Consider the following 11,942-nt stretch of genomic DNA (forward strand, 5'->3'; position numbering starts at 1 on the left):
ATCTGTAAGATATTAAATCTTACAATATAATCAATATAATTGTAGCACTTTCTTTATCTAGTGAGATTAACAATGACACGCCGCATTGTTGTTGCAACAGCACAGTTTAACAAAACTATATTTATTATTTATGATTATTATTGATTTTACAGGAGAATGCTTCATAGATTTGCAGTTTGGGTGTGATGGCTACACATTGTCAGTGAGTTTAAATGACCAACAAAACACTGTGTTGTGGTGATTTGTAGTTGTTTTATGAAAAATAATGTTAGGTTTAGCATTATATTTCTAACACACTATAAAAAGCCTGGGTGGAGTGTAGTTACTTAATGAAGCTTGAAAAGAGATTAAGTACGTTTGTTGGTTGCTTCGACTATATAGTATTTTCTTTTCCATTCTGGTTTTTGTATGGGGATGTAGCTCAGTGGTAGAGCGCATGCTTTGCATGTATGAGGTCCCGGGTTCAATCCCCGGCATCTCCATGTATGTATTATTTTGTGCGTTCCCACCTGATTTGTTTTTTCGGTATCCAACATCTTCCAACGACCAAACCAATTTTACGGTAAATTGTCTGTTTTTACCTTATTCGTTTGTTTAGCTGTATTAGCCACAGAGGACAAGTGTTCTTTATCTAAACCGTGAACCTAACTGGCAGACAGAGGAAAACGGCTGCTTTTTTGCGATTTTTTTTCTAGATACAGAAACAACGAAACAATTTAGAATAATCATAGTGTCATAGTCACATCCCCATATGGCCAGATTAACCTGCTAGTGGGCCTCAGGGCAAAAATTTATTGTACAACCAGTACTCCAGACAAAACGAGCAATCTGAATATGTTAACTTGGATTTCTGGGAATAATGGGGATTTTTCTCTATTTTCTGACATATAATCCACTGATCAGTTGATTATTCAAGACAATAATTGTCAGATTTATTGATAATGAAAATAATTGCCTTATTGTACTTCTATGATGGATTAATACTACCCTGCTGTAGGTTTATGTGTGTTAATTAACTGAAAGAAAAAAAATTGTTTGGATAAAACACAACTTTACAGCAAACAAACGCAAACTAAACTAAAACAATTAAGGTCTTAAAACTAGATTTTGACACAGAATCCCTTTACAAGACATAGAGGACCTCTCAAAGTTGATGTTGTACTTCAGTTGAGCAAATTTCTAACAAATTAATCAAATTACATAGACTCAAATTAGTAATAATTGAAGTAAACCTGGGGGCCCGGGGCATACCCAAGTTGCATACCCAACTTCTAGCTACTTAGAGGAGTGCATTAACATCACAAGGTATTGATGCTATCAACACATCAGTTTGACCTTCAAAATAAAAAGCAGATAAATCTACATATAATATCAAGTTAAAAGTAAAGAGATAATTTTAATAAGTAAAAAACAAGGCTAAAAACATACTACATTACAACAGAAAAGAGCACAAACATAAATGAATAGTATGCTATGTATATACAGTATATTAGACTAGGGGAAGTTAGTGCAGGAAGTGATACCTGCTACAATATGACAATATGTGAGGTTTATTTTTTAGATAATTTTAGGCCATATACAAAAGAGGAGTCTTTTTGCCTATTGCTTAAAATGTCATACTCTCTCTAGAGGTAGAGTTTTTATTTCCAATTTATGATACTTTGCTTCAACCCCACTACATTTCAGAAGAAAAACATTTATCTGACATTTATCTTCCTCCATCACTGGATACCATTAAATATAGTTGGGGGGGGTCACAGGTAAAATGTTGCAAAATGTGTTGGCAAAATCTGCCTGTGGTAATCATCACCATAATGACCTGTATTAGAAACAAGGAGAGTGCTCAAGGTGATGGGAAATCTGTAGGGGTCAGAGTAACCAAGGTAGCCAAAAGCTTGCAAGGCTGTGCCATACAACTACTGAAACATTCCGCGATCAGCCACAACATTAAAATCAGTTACCGGTTTTAATTTTGGTGACTCTTTCACATCCTTGGATGCATTTGTTGTGGTCACCTTCCTTTTTGTTCTGTTGTGTTTTATGATGACTCACAAACTGCAAAGTGACTCACTACCACCACCCACAGCTATGGAATGTGTCTTTACTTTTATACCAGAACCTTTGTTCACATCTTGTTGTTTGGGGACACACATGTGACGGTATCTCTCAGCTGAATGGCCAGTAGAAATTTAGTAAATAGGATTTCGTGGCCATGATCAATGTAACGGTGGGTTTGGTGCATTTGTTTTTATTGCTTGGAAATTAACTTTTATCTTTGATGAGAAAGATATTACTGTGTGTACATTTAAAAGTTACATAGTTTATCTTTAAGCAGAAACCCAAAATATAAAGTGCTTACTCATGTAAGTTGTCGCGTATTTTCTTACAAACAAGCATCAAAAAGGTTTGGTACATGCTATACCTCAGGTAGTATCAGACTGTATATGATAGCAACATGGAGAAGAGATACTGTATGGAAAAAAAGAGTCCATATTGCCTCTTATGCTCTGGAAACACTCTCACTTACCTCAGACTGAAAACTACCTCTGAACACTGTTTGGTTAACAAAGTGAGACCCAGCTTGTGATGCAGGTAATGATAATCATCTACAGTATATACAGTAACATTGTATTGCAGTGATGTCACTGTATAAAGCTGGAATTATGTTTCTCTGAAGATGCATGTAAACATTTCTGCAAACCTACACAGGAGGGGGTGTTATAGGATTACTGAACTGACCTACTTGGCACAGGCCCCAGGGCCCAAGGGGTCCTGTTGCCCCTGAGCCAGACCCTTTGTTTAAAGTGACTGTCAACATTTCTTGGAAATTCTTGGAAAGTCAATTAAATGATTAAAAAGAGACAAAATGACCTCAGAGAGGCACAAAATGAAAACAAGGAGAGTGCTCAAGGTGATGGGAAATCTGTAGGGGTCAGAGTAACCAAGGTAGCCAAAAGCTTGCAAGGCTGTGCCATACAACTACTGAAACATTCCGCGATCAGCCACAACATTAAAATCAGTTACCGGTTTTAATTTTGGTGACTCTTTCACATCCTTGGATGCATTTGTTGTGGTCACCTTCCTTTTTGTTCTGTTGTGTTTTATGATGACTCACAAACTGCAAAGTGACTCACTACCACCACCCACAGCTATGGAATGTGTCTTTACTTTTATACCAGAACCTTTGTTCACATCTTGTTGTTTGGGGACACACATGTGACGGTATCTCTCAGCTGAATGGCCAGTAGAAATTTAGTAAATAGGATTTCGTGGCCATGATCAATGTAACGGTGGGTTTGGTGCATTTGTTTTTATTGCTTGGAAATTAACTTTTATCTTTGATGAGAAAGATATTACTGTGTGTACATTTAAAAGTTACATAGTTTATCTTTAAGCAGAAACCCAAAATATAAAGTGCTTACTCATGTAAGTTGTCGCGTATTTTCTTACAAACAAGCATCAAAAAGGTTTGGTACATGCTATACCTCAGGTAGTATCAGACTGTATATGATAGCAACATGGAGAAGAGATACTGTATGGAAAAAAAGAGTCCATATTGCCTCTTATGCTCTGGAAACACTCTCACTTACCTCAGACTGAAAACTACCTCTGAACACTGTTTGGTTAACAAAGTGAGACCCAGCTTGTGATGCAGGTAATGATAATCATCTACAGTATATACAGTAACATTGTATTGCAGTGATGTCACTGTATAAAGCTGGAATTATGTTTCTCTGAAGATGCATGTAAACATTTCTGCAAACCTACACAGGAGGGGGTGTTATAGGATTACTGAACTGACCTACTTGGCACAGGCCCCAGGGCCCAAGGGGTCCTGTTGCCCCTGAGCCAGACCCTTTGTTTAAAGTGACTGTCAACATTTCTTGGAAATTCTTGGAAAGTCAATTAAATGATTAAAAAGAGACAAAATGACCTCAGAGAGGCACAAAATGAAAACAAGGAGAAGCATATTGACCAAAAAGCGATGCAAAAAGACTACAAAACTACTACACATAATGTGGTCGCATATCTTTCAGTCTGGGTGTTTTGCTTCTATGTAGGAATGGTGGAGTGCCTTTTACATTTTAGTGCCCAATGGCCACTTGTCTCATGATCCTTCCATAGTGAACGCAGGTCACAGAGTAAGGGCACACCTCCTAAATCTGAAATGGGCATTGTGCAGACCTGTGCATCAAACAAGTTTATTGACTGATTCAGCTACTGTGGGGTAGGCAAGTCTGAAATGGAGACAAAAATGTATATAAATGTACATAACCAAGTATTAAAAACAACAGCTACTATTAATCTATTCAGAAACAGCTCACACAACTTGTTTGGGATAAATCAGCTTTTAGTCAGCATGCTAATGCTATTCAAATGATATTTACCGTGTATTTACTGTGTAGTTACTAAGTTCACTGACTAACATTGCTGGTGGAAATGTTCCTAGCTACATTTGTATGCACAGGAAGCTTTTCCACAGGATTAATTAATTTTAAACCTGCAGTTTCATTTTAATTTATTTTTTTATTGGGGAGTTGCATTTGGGAACAGTGGGAACAAATAATGAACACAATACTGACATGAGGACTTCAGAGAGGGTCATTCATAAAAATGAGACACCATGAAGTCCAAAAATAGCCTTTTTGTTGCTGTGGACAACAGCAAGACAAGCCCCACAAAGTCCCAGACACACAGCTCAATTCACATATTTACCACCCCAGCCACTGACCCAGCATCCATCACCCATTATTCCCAAATAATCTTTGACCTGTCCCAGCAGATGCCATGAGGAAGTAGCCTGTTGTCATGGTGACAGAGGAAACATTTAATCTCCATTTACCCCACAAAAAATGATTAAAAAAACAACAAAAAAAACCTTAGATTTAATGTCTGTATTTTTTTGAGTCAGAGGAGGTAAAGAAGAGTAAAAAACTTAGTAAAACGCTTGACTGTTTTTGTGAATGGATGTATGTCATATATGAGGAGAAATATTTAGTGCCTTAACATGCCTGGAGTGTCAGATATGCTATTACGAACTAATAAAGTTGAGCAGCTTGTTAGATTTAGTGTTCATGTAGCATTTGTTTTTTGAAAGACACACATCTGACATTGGCTCAAAAGTTGTTTTGGTTAAAATATTAGCAATCAATTGCATCTGTGCTTAACACATCCAGCAGACACAGAGCACCATTGTCAGTCATTTAGAATCATGTTTCTGTCCAACACTCTCCCTTCAGCTCTTCTTTGGTCTGGTCTCCAATAACTGCTGACATAAACATATTTAGTCTTTAGCTGCATTTAGCAAGCGATAAATGGAAGCGAAAGAATATCCAGCTGGAGTGCAACACCAAAATATTGGGAAATTAACAGTATTATACTTTGTATATATTATCAGTTGAATAGTGTATCATACGTTAGTTTTGTTTGGGAAAAAAAAACAGTTAAGACAAAATTGACAAAGAGTATTTGAACTTATTCTCAACAATATAAGGAACAAAAGGGGTTAAGTGAAACTCTGAGACCACTTTCCCATTCAAGTTAACAGGTATGTGTGTTTAAAGGTTTGTTGGTAAACTGTCGGCTGATTAATTTAAAGGTGATCCTCTCTGGTCACCTATTGTACAAACCTAGAACTGGCCCAGTAGCTTGTAGTTCTTGAGCCAGCCAGGAGCTGTAAAGATCAGTATTGGGTTAAGGACCAGAGACCTCTAAAGATATCTGAACTGCAGCAAGAACAAAGAAACAGAACCCACTCACCTTTGCAGAACTCCTGTTACTCCACACCGCAGAAGATAAACGAACCTCCAAAGCATCCAGCATGAAACAGTAATTCAATGTTTTAAAGCCGATTATATGTCCTCCCATTATCAGGGGACCCGTGTACAGTGTGAAGAAGAATGCATCCTGCCACCATTGACACCTGAATCCAGATCTGAAATCCAAGACTTAAAAAAAACAAACAAACAAACAGCTGACTTGCAGTCCCGGCTACGTTTAACATGAATCCCACAGAAATACAATAGAAAGAGTACAATGAGTACAGTTATCGGACCAGTAGCTCTCAAGTCAGCCACAACAAAGTGTTGAGCCACCACTGCCACACCACAAAGGCTGCAATCTCATAGCCAAGACTGAATCAACAATTCAAGCAATAGACCAAGACCCTGGTATTGCTTCAGGTGTGAAGAGGATGAACACATCAAACCACAGTGCAACGGTAAACCAAATCTAGCAAGCTCAAAAAAGAAGAATTTATAAGAAAAGCAGCTGGCATGAGATACTGAAAATGCTGCTTTCCAACCTGATTATTTATACTAGAGGCAGTTCTAATTGAGTCCATGCAGCTTGATGTTCCTCGGACCACAGCTGCTAATATTAAGAAGTTTAAAGTCCACTGTAGTCAACCTAAAGTCCACTGTAGCCAACCTCCCTGCATGTGGCTGCAAGATAACAACTGAGCCCAGATTGAACAGAACGGAGCAAATGGTGGAAATAAGACTGACGTCCAAGATCAAGGTACAACAGTGTCCGGTGGCATCATGTCATTTTCTGAATGAAAGCAGGGTCCATGGATGAAAAGCCAGGAAGAACCCAATTTTGGGAGACAAACATAAAGCAAAAATATACATTGAAAAGCACCCAAGAATAGAAGGGAATAAAACACTGGACTGTTCAGAAGCGGTCTGCTACAAGTCCTGATTTTAATTCAGCTGAGAAGTGTAGAAGTCACATTAAAAAGCTACAAGTGTTTGGTTGCAGTGACTGCTGCAAAAGGGTGTGCTACAAAACATTTTGTCCATGCCATTTTCATTTGTTGGATTATTTAGAATAGTGTTACATCGACAATCAAAAAGCAGTGTGACTGTTCTATTAAATATGAACTAGAGAATAGTGGCTGGTAATTACTTTTGTCAGTTTCAACATATTAGCTTTTTGTTTACTAAGGGTGCCAATAATTTTGGCCCTATTTGTAGAAGCTGGGAACAACCACCTCTAGCAATGCAGAAGTTATCCTTAAATCTGAATTACCTTTCTCTTCACCAGTTGCAGTCATCAGAAAAAGGAATGATGTCAGACTCTGCATAGACTAAAGACAACTGAATCTCCAAATGGTAAAGTATTTGTATACCTTACCTACTTTTCAGCATTGGCGGTATCCAAATCCTCTGCCAAGCTTAATGCTACAAACTACTGATGGTTAGCTGCTCTGTCAAAATTTTACAGCTGCAATTGAGTGCAAGCACAACCCAGAATAGGTTACCTGATGATGCATCATCAGAGAAAGAATCGGAAAGGATACAACAATTCGCAAATAGACTTTTTCTGGAATCTGAATATTTCTGCATTTTAGCATCTTTATCATACTTTTACTATCTTCTTTGCATGTTGTACAGACCTTCAGTTTAGAAATTGATTGGTTTCTGGTAGTACATTCAACGAGACTCTTTGAGCTGCTACATTTTGGAATACTTTTCTTTTTCTTAAATGCTAAGACTTCTTCTCTCTCCCGTAGTTTTGTGCTTTCTCGTCTCTCTCCTCTCTCTTCCTGTCGCTTTCTGCAGGTATTCCTGCCCCTGGTGCGAGATAGTCTGGATGTTTGACTGCAAACCACCTACTGCCCCCATGATCCTGCTCAACACCCACTGCTTCAAATATTATGATTATCATCTATTATTAATAATTATAATAATATCAATAATTATTATTTAGTTTTATGAGTACTATTATTTACCCTATTATTATAATTATAAGTTTTATTATTAGTTTCATGATTGTTACACATCTTTATGTTATATGTCTACTGTGCTATGCCCCCCCCTTTCGCCCTCTATCTCTCTGTCTCTCTCTCTCTCTCTCTCTCTCTCAACCCAGCTGGTCGGGGCAGACGGTCACTCATCATGAGCTGGGTTCTGTTCAAGGTTTTTACCTGTTAAAAGGGACTTTCTCCTTGCTGCTGTCGCCAAGTGCTTGCTCATGTGGGAATGTTGGGTCTCTGTAAATATAACTATAAAGAGCATGGTCTAGACCTGCTCTACATGAAAAGTGCCCTGAGATAACCTCTGCTATGATTTGGTAATATATAAATAAAATTGAATTAAGAGAATAACACCAGGGAGCTGTGGGATGGGATGACAGCCACCAAAAACAAAATGAGGGACTCACTGAAGGAGGGGGAAGTGAATAGAGCCAATGACCTGAGCCTGCTTAATAGGTTTAACACCCCTGCCCAGCTGCTCACCTTCTTCGTAGCCTCCACAGTGACAGTGCTTTTCCTCACTCTGCTCTTCCTTCACTGAGCATGCTGTTATATTCATACTACAATTGAAGGTCCACGTCAGTGCAACCGTAATGTGCAACCGCTTAACAAGAAGAGAACCAGGGATGGAGAATACAGTACATTGGTACAAAAGATTAGAAGCATCGATGAGGAGAAGCATCACCAGTAACATGGCTTCACGTGATACACATTACCATTTGACGATAGTGAAGGCTATGGTCTTGAAAGTGATGGTGGTATATTCAAAGAGTGGTTTTGGTTCAGGGCTCATCGATTAAACACTGCTGACCCACCAACAACCCCACAATAAACATCACAATAAATCCCAGTATATGTCATAAGTCCATGCATCATAGATAATACTTTTAACTGTGATATTATGTGTAATATACATAGACATACATACACAAAAGCCGTTCAGTAAGGAAAATACCATGTAACAATTCATCACGCAACATTCTACAAGCTTAAACCAAATATGTGCAATAAAAGTAAATGGACTGCACTTAAAGTAGTGCTTTTCTAGTCTTATTGACCACTCAAAGCACTTTAAACTACATGCCACATTCACCCATTCACACACACTATCATACATTGCATTCACACATACTGATGACTCTGTGTTGATTTAATATCTACACTGAGTGCAATATCTGCAGAGGGTGCAGTATCTTCATTCCATCTGTTTTGCTTCTGCTATTACTATCAGTATTGTGGCCATAATTTTCAATATTAATACAAATTTTACCTTTCAACCCGTCACTGACAGCTACGTTGTTTTTGTTTGCACTGTCATATCTGTGTCTATAGTTGCACTGCGTAAGTATTTTTATTCTGTTTTTTTCTCATTTTATTTTATTTATTTATTTTATTTGAGAAGTTCTCAATCAGATGGAGATGAACTCCCTGTTAAGGGAGTGGAACCGACTTCTTAAGTTTTAGTTTCGTGTTTTGTATGGAAAGTGACAAGAGGACACAGAAACACACTCCCAGCTGACATAGGCCGAGTGGATGTGGATCGAGCCTTAGACCTTGTCCATGGTTCTACTGGCCCAAAATTTTTGCTGAGGTGGAGGATAAAGTCAAAACCTGCAAACGACATAAAGTTTTGTCAGAGAAAACCGCACCAATTGTGAACATCACAGCCACACGCCCCATAGAGATTGTATTCATGGATTTCCAACACAGAAATCCAGCTGTTGCTTCACCTCTTTCCATCCTGTTATTGTTGGACCCAGGGTTATTTTTCTCTCGCCCCACTGTTTGTTACTTTCTGGTGTGGCATTTTTGGCACACATTTTGGCATCTTACTCTTTCTTAATTGCAATGCTCAGCACTCAGGTTGGCGGTGGCTCTTCCATTTCCCCCAACATGTTTGTTGTCCTTCCTTTGTGTTCTTTTTCTGTTTTTCATGGTGGCTGGCAAACTATGAAGTGACTCACTATGCCCAACCACTGCTATGGAGTGTGTCATTGATGTCTTTGTTTTTACCTTTGCTCACATTTTGTTGGTTGGGGACAGATCAATGATGGATTCTCTCTGGAAAGTAGTCATACCCAACCATTTTAGAAAAGTAGGAGTCAGCGGCCAAAATGAAGGTAATGGTGGGCTTAATGCATTATTTTTATTGCTTGGAAATCTAACTTTTGTTTTTAAGAGAAAATAATTACTTTTTGTAAATTTAAAATTTATATAGTTTTGCTCTAACTGAGTCTAACCCCTGGAGGCACATAGACCTGTAAAAATATAGTCTGTTAATACCATGCACAGGGATATGCATAGCAGGTATGGGAGGATGTAACTCTGGTTACAAACAGAATTATACATAGTAATAAATATCAATATAAATGATAATAAATACATTAATAGAAATACAATAAAATACAAAAACAATATTTCTCAAAACACATTACAATAATTTTGTATTGTTTTATTGAAATATAAGTCAGGTTGAATAAGAAAAAAAAATCATAAGTCATTTCAGTTGAACTTGACTCTTTAACATTTCGTTACAGCAAAGTTTATTTTTTCCACAAGACAAGTTTCCCTGAAGGCTGGACGAGAAATTGGGTCTTTATTGTTGTGTGTGTGACATTTGGAGACAGGAGCACACATGCAAGACATGCCTGTCCACGAAGCAGGATTTAGGGTCAGGGAGGTAACTTCAGGTTAAACCTAGGGTTTTCAGGGTTACGATGGTTCACTTCTTACAGGGGTACATTGCCATGGTAACATATCCTGCACATCTGTTTGCGATAACAGATCAACGTGTATAGAAGCTCGGCCTACTGACCAATCAATTGTCTTGGAAAATGGTGTAGAAGATCCAGTGGAGCTTGGTGTGCGGTTAGTGAGAGGGTCTACTAGGAGGGCAAGAGTGTTCAGAGACTGGCAAACCCCTTTGGCTTTCTCTGAAAATTTTTTTGTCAGAGGGAATGACTTATCTGTGTCAGCTTCTTGAGCCGTATGTTGCCAGTGTGTCACATCGGAGAAACTAAATACATGTTACTTACTCCCACAATAATTTATATATTACATAATTGTTTTTTATTAAAAACACATTAATTTAACATTGGCTCACTGACACATACCCTGTACAAATGTGACCTGATGAGAGTTGCCACTTCAACCAGGGTCTAATGAGACACCCCCTTCAAACCTTCCATTAAGGGGCAACCCTCATTATTGCAGAGGGCCAGCTCATCAGCAGGAGTGTACTCCTGTGTAAGAGGCCCCCTCATGTCTTCTTCATTACATTTTTTCCCTGTTGGCTGCAAACAATGTCAAAGCCTTTTCAATGTGCTTTTGTCTACTGATGTCATCCTACAACATAGATAGATTGAAGCACTAAAGCCTTGTTCTTGTTGTACTAGTAAGATATGAAAGTAAGCATACTTACCACTTTAAATTATGTTTTTTATATTTATTTTTTATTTGCTCCATGAAAGAATAAGGCTAAAATTGTCATATTTGCCATGGGAATACATCTAAGCAACACATTAATTTAACGGAATTCAAAAATGTAATTAAAGTCTGATCTCATTCTGTCCTAATGATGGGACAGTGGTATTATAAATCTATTAACTTATGCATTCATACAGTTGGCGATTTTTTGCCAGGTGTCCTTACTGCATTTGGCAGCTGCAACTGAGAGCTCAGAGAAGGTTTGGTGAAGAGCAGCAGTCAGTCACTGGATCTTCCCTGTCCTGTTACAGAAACAGGTCAAAGGACTCAGCGTTACTGCAAAACATCAAATCAGCCCTGAATGTGTTTTTACTATTAGCCATTGTCCCTCAGGAGACAAAGAGCAGATTAGATAGAATTTAGTGATATCATTGGATCCCAGCTGCAGCAGCTAAGAGGAACAATTAATAAACATTAATATTGACATGAATCAAAAACATTTAACCATATATATGTATATTTATCCACACACCATTCAGCCACAACATTAAAACTATTTACTGGTTTTAATGTTGTGGCTGAATGGTGTAAAGTAGTAAAACATACACTTATATTATGCTTCTGTCAATCTTTCCAACAGATGATTCTACTTTATGTTCTCTGCTTTTTAACTTGACCTAAAAAAAAAAAGAAAGAAGACAACATAAAAAGGAAACAGACAGAGAGAGGGAGACAAATCTGCTCGTCTTCATTTTAG

General features: G+C 38.0%; 1 non-coding gene across 1 annotated transcript; it reads left to right on the forward strand.

Annotated features, from left to right (window-relative positions):
- Positions 1-410: 410 nt before the first annotated feature.
- On the forward strand, positions 411-482 carry trnaa-ugc. Its single transcript has one exon. It is a non-coding gene; the product is annotated as a tRNA-Ala (tRNA).
- Positions 483-11,942: the final 11,460 nt, after the last annotated feature.

The sequence above is a fragment of the Xiphias gladius genome, chromosome 23, assembly GCF_016859285.1.
Source record: "Xiphias gladius isolate SHS-SW01 ecotype Sanya breed wild chromosome 23, ASM1685928v1, whole genome shotgun sequence".
Lineage (NCBI taxonomy): Eukaryota > Metazoa > Chordata > Actinopteri > Istiophoriformes > Xiphiidae > Xiphias > Xiphias gladius.